The 8,083-nt window shown below is 41.3% G+C and overlaps 2 long non-coding RNA genes across 2 annotated transcripts; both read right to left on the reverse strand.

The window, feature by feature from the left end:
• Positions 1-3,455: 3,455 nt before the first annotated feature.
• On the reverse strand, positions 3,456-5,804 carry LOC124260847. The gene is made up of 2 exons (XR_006894192.1): positions 5,760-5,804; positions 3,456-4,457 (listed from the first exon to the last, which is right to left on the reverse strand). It is a non-coding gene; the product is annotated as an uncharacterized LOC124260847 (long non-coding RNA).
• Positions 5,805-5,855: 51 nt separating this feature from the next.
• On the reverse strand, positions 5,856-6,825 carry LOC124260846. The gene is made up of 3 exons (XR_006894191.1): positions 6,114-6,825; positions 5,970-6,041; positions 5,856-5,908 (listed from the first exon to the last, which is right to left on the reverse strand). It is a non-coding gene; the product is annotated as an uncharacterized LOC124260846 (long non-coding RNA).
• Between the last annotated feature and the right edge of the window lie 1,258 nt (positions 6,826-8,083).

Raw genomic sequence — 8,083 nt, forward strand, 5'->3', positions numbered from 1 at the left:
CTTATGAAAAGAAAATGTATTACCGTCATTACTAACAACATTGCTTGTTTTTCTTGTACACTCTTTGACATGTATAATCTTCATTATTCATTCACAACTGCTGGCCACAAAATTACAAAATTGTTGCAGTCAACTTCATCACAACCTGTAAGTTAAAGACTGACTGACTGACTGACTATGGTTTTACGCCGTTTTTAGCAATATTCCAGCAATATCACGGCGGGGGACACCAGAAATGGGCTTCACACATTGTACCCATGTGGGGAATCGAACCCAGGCCTTCTGCGTGACGAGTGAACTTTTTTACCATTAGGCTACCCCACCGCCCCTGTAAGTTAAAAAAAAAGGTTCTAGGTCATCTATTGGCTCCCAAATTGTCTTAAGTTTCTGATTTCCGTAAACATCAAGATAAACCCAATAAGGATAATGGCCTGTCTGTACTCCTTTGGGATGTAAACAAGGGCAGGTAAGTCTTAAAAAGATTTAATGGTATTAACATGGCATCTAGATAATAGATTGTTTATCATATTCAACAGTTCTAATGATGTGATGAAGACACACAAGGTATTGAGGCATAGTTAACTGTTGTTGGTATTGGGAACATAAATACTGTTTAATATAAACCTGATCACATTAGCTTTTGAGTACTATGAAATCTATAAAATGTTCCAAATTCTGATTTTATAACGTTTGGCATAAATATATGTTTGAAGAAAAGCTCAGTCTAAGTAAACTTAGGCTGAGTATTATTCGTTACACTGCTATACTGAGTCTAACAAAACCTAGTAGAAGGTCGCGTCAGCTAACCTCTTGGACTGACTAATTAGAACACAGCTTACCAAATCGCGAAAGTTAACATTCGCACATACCATTTGAACCTTTACCTCAAAAACTCGAACGATTACAAAAGCTATTTTCTGCACGATCGCTTCCGAGTGATACACGCAATGAGTAAACAGTCGCTGAAAACAGTGTTTTTTTGTCAATATTCAAGGATTATGTCATCTTGCGAAAATATAAGGAAATAGTAACCATGTCATTAGAAACCCCTAAGCGTATATACTGCAGGTCAAATATCTGTGTTTTATGCGTATTTTCGTTTGTGGATAGATCAGTGTCAGCGACCAGGAAAGAGAAAATCCAAAAACTGTTTTGTAAGTCCCGACGAACCTTAACAAGTAGTCGTTGTCTGATTGGTTAAATCCATTCGCCGTCCCGCGTTTGAGTGGAGGGTCACAGCTCGCTCAAAGGTTAGCTGACGCGACCTTCTACTAGGTTTTGTTAGACTCAGTATAGCAGTGTAACGAATAATACTGAGCCTAAGTTTACTTAGACTGAAGAAAAGCTAGAAACATTTCTGAGTACTGCAGTGACGCTCTCCCAGAGTCCCAGTTGTTGCCACTGACTACCTGGATGCCTGCCATCTACAGCAGTATGCTTTACTACCATGCAAATACGTGAATTCTTGATGACTCAGAAAAACTGGAAACAAAAAGAGTTGGGGAGAGGGGCCTTGGCACAACAACAAAAAAATACCTGCAGATTGGCAGATTCAGAGGAGAAACAAAAATATCATCGAAATGTTTTGGAATGTCATGGTAGATCAGGCAGATACACATTCAGGCAGATACACATTAAGACATTACAACACTAGACAACCAAGTCACAGGCTACATCCCTCCATTTAAACAAGTAATATCTGCTGTTATTAACTCTCAGAATTCTTCCTCTACATGCTAGTTATATAGGACAGCATTCTCTTGGGTAAAATATACATAATAATGTAACCATTGTAATATAATGTAGTATACACTGTTAAAGTGCCATGACCATTCACTTGAATGGAGTCTGGTACATTATGTATGGACTTATTATAACATAAATTGATTAGTATATTGAACCTCTACATATGTAACACTGCAACACATTAGTGGTTGTTGTGTATAGGGTCCCACGAGACACCGACCTCATGGATCAATGCTTCGACATGATGTGATACCTATGTCAATATTTAAATTCTCTTTGTTTTCAGCAGCCAACATTTTGTTATCAGCTAGTTCATGGATGACTGGTTCATTGGACTCAGTCTCACAGTATTGTACAGCAGATTTAACATGTTGCTGTGTGGCAGGTGGTACGGGTGAAGATTATTCCACTTGCATTGTGACATGCATGTGTGTGTGGATGCTTGTGCTAGTCGAGACTAATGCCGATTTTACAGTGCCAGTCCACAGACAAACAATACCATAGTTTAACATGCAAACAGTCCTTTTTTTTAATCCCGAGCACCAAGTGAGTGAGTGAGTTTGGTTTTATGCCGCTTTTGGCAATATTCCAGCAACATCACGGTGGGGGACACATGTGTGAAATGGATTTCACACATTGTACCCATGTGGGGAATCAAACCCAGGTCTTCGGCGTAATGAGCGAACACTTTAACCACTAGGCTACCCCACCGCCTCCTGAGTACCAAGCGAATTAACAGCCTACTATCTTTTAAAATATTTTGGTATGACACCCCGGGGATTGAACCACCGACCGCCTGCTCTCCAGGCAAGGGCTCTATCCACTACACCAAGCACACAGGATTGACAAATTGGATAGGTGTTTTTTTATTTTGCATTGTCTGACGTAATTGTGAATCGTGACACCCCTGTTAGTCTGTACAATCTGAATATTATCAAATGCGATAATGGATGTACTTAAACAAAATTCTGGACTAAATATGGTATGTTACTGATTAAAATTGGATGACACAACAAAGTTTCTGTACAAAAATACATTTAAGAAGGCACTCCAGGAAGCAGGCATGTTGGAATTCAAAATGAAATACTGAAACATCACAGGATCTAATTCATGTCTTGTTGACAACAGAACATTGATTAGCAGCATATAACTATGTCCTGATTGGATTTGTCTTCTAGAGTAGGGAATTGACCATCTAATAGTCTGGGGGACTGAATCATTTTAATACATTCAACTGTGTATGGACCAACAACACAGTTTGAGGACATTTGAACAACTTACTTTGTGTAAAAAGTGAGGAAATTTTGTCCAGTATTTCTAGAACGAGATCACCCAATGTTAGTTCCTATAGGACAATACGATTACATTCATATGTAATCTTAAGATCAGTTTAACCTTAAGCTGTAAAGGTTTACGGTAAGACAATGAACTACTGTTTAGCCAGACATTATGCAATTACTTTTACCCTTACAGAGGCGGAAACAACAAATGACCAAAAATAGACACTTAGTGTTTACACAGTAACTTTGAGGCAGAGGATGGTCCAAACTATTGTGTGACTGAATCATAACCATTCCCATAAGGATGTGTCACACATTAAATAAACATAAACTGCATGTGTCATACACCAATACGTACACTGTGTGTGCTGAGAGATCTCTCAGAGGGGTCCAGGACAGAAGGACCACGTGGAGCACCATTATTCAACATTTTCCTTCAGAGCTCCAGATTCCTTAACACTATAATCAGCCATGGACAGTTTGTGCTGCCTCTTCTGGCTCATGCACTGTACAAAATATTAGTAACTGATCCTCCTCCATATCTTCAGGGCTCCCATTTTGGTAAAACTACCTTCAGCTTATGTCTTGGTTTACCGCAATGCAAGGGTTAGTGTAGGTTTACTCAAAGTCCTGGAGATATAGAGAATTACATGATATACTGATGGAAACAAGTAAGGGAACACATGAAAGTACAAGTGTTCCTTTATTTATTCCCAGAGTTTTACCCAAAGTGCACAAAATAAGCAAAGAAAAGGATTTAGGAACACTTGTATTCTCATGTGCTACCTTATTAGTTTCCATCAGTATATAATCAGTGATTGGTATATTTTCCCATGAATTCTGTGATCTAATATTTTACAATTATATTAGTTTAATTTGTGGACAGTAATAAAATGAGTACAAGAGAAACAAATGTAATATATCAGATTCAAAGCCTGCTGTTATTGCAAGCTTTCATAGAAGCTGTGTTTGTATTAAAGCACAGTGTACCATGTAAACATTTAATATACTGTCTACTGTGAATTACAGAACTGGATCTACTTATGTACAGCTGTCAATGGCGGAGACATGATGCCTGGTATACTAAGTAGCTCTTCATGCTGAACACAGGTGCTGTTGCCAGGCAACCACGCTGATCTGACTAAGGTGCCAGTTGTGCATGTAGGATGAGGGACAGAGATATTGGCAACTATTTGCAGTAATTAGCTGTCCTACACAAACAGCAGAAGCCATAACTAGGATAATACAACAGTGACAACTACCCTTCATTTGTCAGTACTTCTATCTGATTTGATTTTGACAGTTCTCGTAACGAAGTTGAAAATATGTTTTGTGAGTAGTGATTGTCTTGCATGTAACCTGTGCCCTGTACAGAGCATGTTTTGTCTGTCCTGACTGTCTCTGTTATAGTGTCAATGCCCTGTGTAGTGCCTGTCTCTGGTATAGTGTCTGTGCCCTGTGTAGTGCCTATCTCTGTTATAGTGTCTGTGCCCTGTGTAGTGCCTATCTCTGTTATAGTGTCTGTGCCCTGTGTAGTGCCTGGCTCTGGTATAGTGTCTGTGCCCTGTGTAGTGCCTGTCTCTGGTATAGCGTCTGTGCCCTGTGTAGTGCCTGTCTCTGGTATAGTGTCTGTGCCCTGTGTAGTGCCTGTCTCTGGTATAGTGTCTGTGCCCTGTGTAGTGCCTGTGTCTTCTATAGTGTCTGTGCCCTGTGTAGTGCCTGTCTCTGGTATAGTGTCTGTGCCCTGTGTAGTGCCTGTCTCTGGTATAGTGTCTGTGCCCTGTGTAGTAGTCTCCTGTATAGTGTCCTGTGTAGTGCCTCTCTGGTATAGTGTCTGTGCCCTGTGTGTAGCTCTGTCTCTGGTATAGCCTGGTATAGTGTCTGTGCCCTGTGTAGCTCTGTCTCCTGGTAGTGCATAGTGTCTGTGCCCTGTGTAGTGCCTGTCTCTGGTATAGTGTCTGTGCCCTGTGTAGTGCCTGTCTCTGGTATAGTGTCTGTGCCCTGTGTAGCACCTGTCTCTGGTATAGTGTCTGTGCCCTGTGTAGCCTGTGTAGTGCCTATCTCTGGTATAGTGTCTGTGCCCTGTGTAGTGCCTGTCTGGTGGTATAGTGTCTGTACCCTGTGTAGCAGCCTATCTCTGGTATAGTGTCTGTGCCCTGTGTAGTGCCTATCTCTGGTATAGTGTCTGTGCCCTGTGTAGTGCCCTGTCTCTTGGTATAGTGTCTGTGCCCTGTGTAGCCTATCTCTGGTATAGTGTCTGTGCCCTGTGTAGCCTCCTATCTCTGGTATAGTGTCTGTGCCCTGTGTAGCCTCTGGTATAGTGTCTGTGCCTGTGTAGCACCTCTCTGGTATAGTGTCTGTGCCCTGTGTAGTGCCTGTCTCTGGTAGTGTCTGCGCCCCTGTGTAGCTCTGTCTCTGGTATAGTGTCTGTGCCCTGTGTAGCACCTGTCTCTGGTATAGTGTCTGTGCCCTGTGTAGCACCTGTCTCTGGTATAGTGTCTGTGCCCTGTGTAGTGCCTGTCTCTGGTATAGTGTCTGTGCCCTGTGTAGCACCTGTCTCTGGTATAGTGTCTGTGCCCTGTGTAGCACCTGTCTCTGGTATAGTGTCTGTGCCCTGTGTAGCACCTGTCTCTGGTATAGTGTCTGTGCCCTGTGTAGCACCTGCCTCTGGTATAGTGTCTGTGCCCTGTGTAGTGCCTGTCTCTGGTATAGTGTCTGTGCCCTGTGTAGCACCTATCTCTGGTATAGTGTCTGTGCCCTGTGTAGCGCCTGTCTCTGGTATAGTGTCTGTGCCCTGTGTAGTGCCTGTCTCTGTGTAGTGCCTGTGTCTGTGCCCTGTGTAGTGCCTGTCTCTGGTATAGTGTCTGTGCCCTGTGTAGTGCCTGGTCTCTGGTATAGTGTCTCTGTCTCTGGTATAGAGTCTGTGCGTGCCCTGTGTAGCACCTGTCTCTGGTATAGTGTCTGTGCCCTGTGTAGTGCCTGTCTCTGGTATAGTGTCTGTGCCCTGTGTAGTGCCTATCTCTGGTATAGTGTCTGTGCCCTGTGTAGCACCTGTCTCTGGTATAGTGTCTGTGCCCTGTGTAGCACCTGTCTCTGGTATAGTGTCTGTGCCCTGTGTAGTGCCTATCTCTGGTATAGTGTCTGTGATCATGAGTGTCAGATATTAATGGGGGAAACTTTTTTCATCATGATAGTCACAAGCAGTTGACAAAAGCAAAGAAACAAAATGTTGCAAAACAAAACACTGCATTGTTTGTATTAAAACAATTCTGAATAATCTATCCTTCATTTGGACACAACGTGTCAAACCAATAATAATATAATCATATGGTCTCTGGTAACATGTAACAAATCAGTTCCCTGAAGTAGTTACTACTCATTTAAAATATCAAGTGGAGTGCTCAGTCACTTGAGTGAAATCGTCATAGCATCTGTGATTACTATTATGCCAGTATCATCAATGTATAAGTCATGGTTCGTCAACATGGGCATTGAGTCTTCTCATTATACAGACAAACATCAAGCACACACACAGATGCTCAGATACACTGTTTCCATGGAGATGGACAAGTTAAAAATGAAGCCCACATGAGTGCTGATTCCCTAAACCCTACATGCACTCATACTTAGTCTCCGTCATGAAAATATTTTCAAGCATTTGTGAGTGTTGAATTCTCTTTTGATATCTACAACTCAAAAGATTGATTGATTGAGTTTAGTTTTATGCCGGACTCAGCAATATTCCAGCTATATGGTGGCAGTCTGTAAATAACCGATTCTGGACCAGACAACCCAGTGATCAACAGCATGAGCATCGATCTATGGGATACGATGACGTGTCACCAAAGTCAGCGAGCCTGACCATCCGATCCTGTCTGTTGCCTCTTACGACAAACATGGGTTACTGAAGATCAATTCTAACCCGGATCTTCTTCCCAAAAGAAAAGCGAAGACCTGATCATTCTATATTAGTGTAGTGAATCTGTCACACCATGACAGAGTAACTGTCGAGATTAAACACTAAATAATTACTGTAAGTCTGGTCCAAATCTGATTGTAAAAGTTGACCTAAACAGTGACGAAAGACTGCATTAAAGTACTCAGTCAAGTGTTCATCATAAAAACTGACAAATGTCAAAAGACCATCAATAGACTAGGTCCATGTCCAAATAACAAACTAAAATCAATCTTCTTTGTTACCTCCTAGTTTACAGACCTCCTATAATTTACAGCTATTGCTACGAGGAGCCTGAGGGTTGGCAAGGAAAGATAACTCTCACTCCAAAAATACATCTTTCAACAGACAAAATTTTGATTGCCTTGCTGAAACACTTGCTCTGAGTAAGGTTAAAATTTAGTGTACAATAAGAAACATATTAAAACCTGTACATGGCAATCATGATGAGGACAGATGATCACAATCTCTCAGAGCCACTCTGGGTTTGGGCTGCACAGGGCAGTACAACTAAAATCATGGCTAAAGTATTGTTAGTTTGATTTCTTGCAAAGAATACATGTAGGTCAGTCTTTCACTTACTTATGGGGAGGGTTCACATTTAACAGCAGGTGCTTGTATAACAGTAAAATACACACACATGTCAGATCATGTAGCATTATTGCTGCATGGTACATAGCACCATCTCACAAAACTGAAAAATAACGTACAATGATCTAGTAAAATAGATTTCCCAAAGTAAACAAAATGAAAGCATAAACTGACCTCACTTTCATCTTTCGCTCAACAACAAATGCTTCAAGCTGAGCCAAACAATATGGAAATAAAATCCAGGAAAGTCTAACTTCAGAGTCATGAATGCCTGGGTGAGATCTCAACTGACGTAAATAAATGCACGGGCATGGACAAATGTTGCAAGAACAGGCAATCACATGGATAACATGATGTGGTTCAAGATTCTGTTGCACATTCAACAATCAAGATATATACCTACACGCCACACGGCCAAGAAAACAAATAAAAACATCCCTCATCAGAGGCTTATGTAAACAATGAACAGGTCAGTGAGCTTCTTTTGAGAGGGGAAAACAAATGGATTTCA

This window comes from Haliotis rubra, unplaced genomic scaffold, assembly GCF_003918875.1.
Source record: "Haliotis rubra isolate DU_JTF1 unplaced genomic scaffold, ASM391887v1 Scf78, whole genome shotgun sequence".
Classification (NCBI taxonomy): Eukaryota; Metazoa; Mollusca; class Gastropoda; order Lepetellida; family Haliotidae; genus Haliotis; species Haliotis rubra.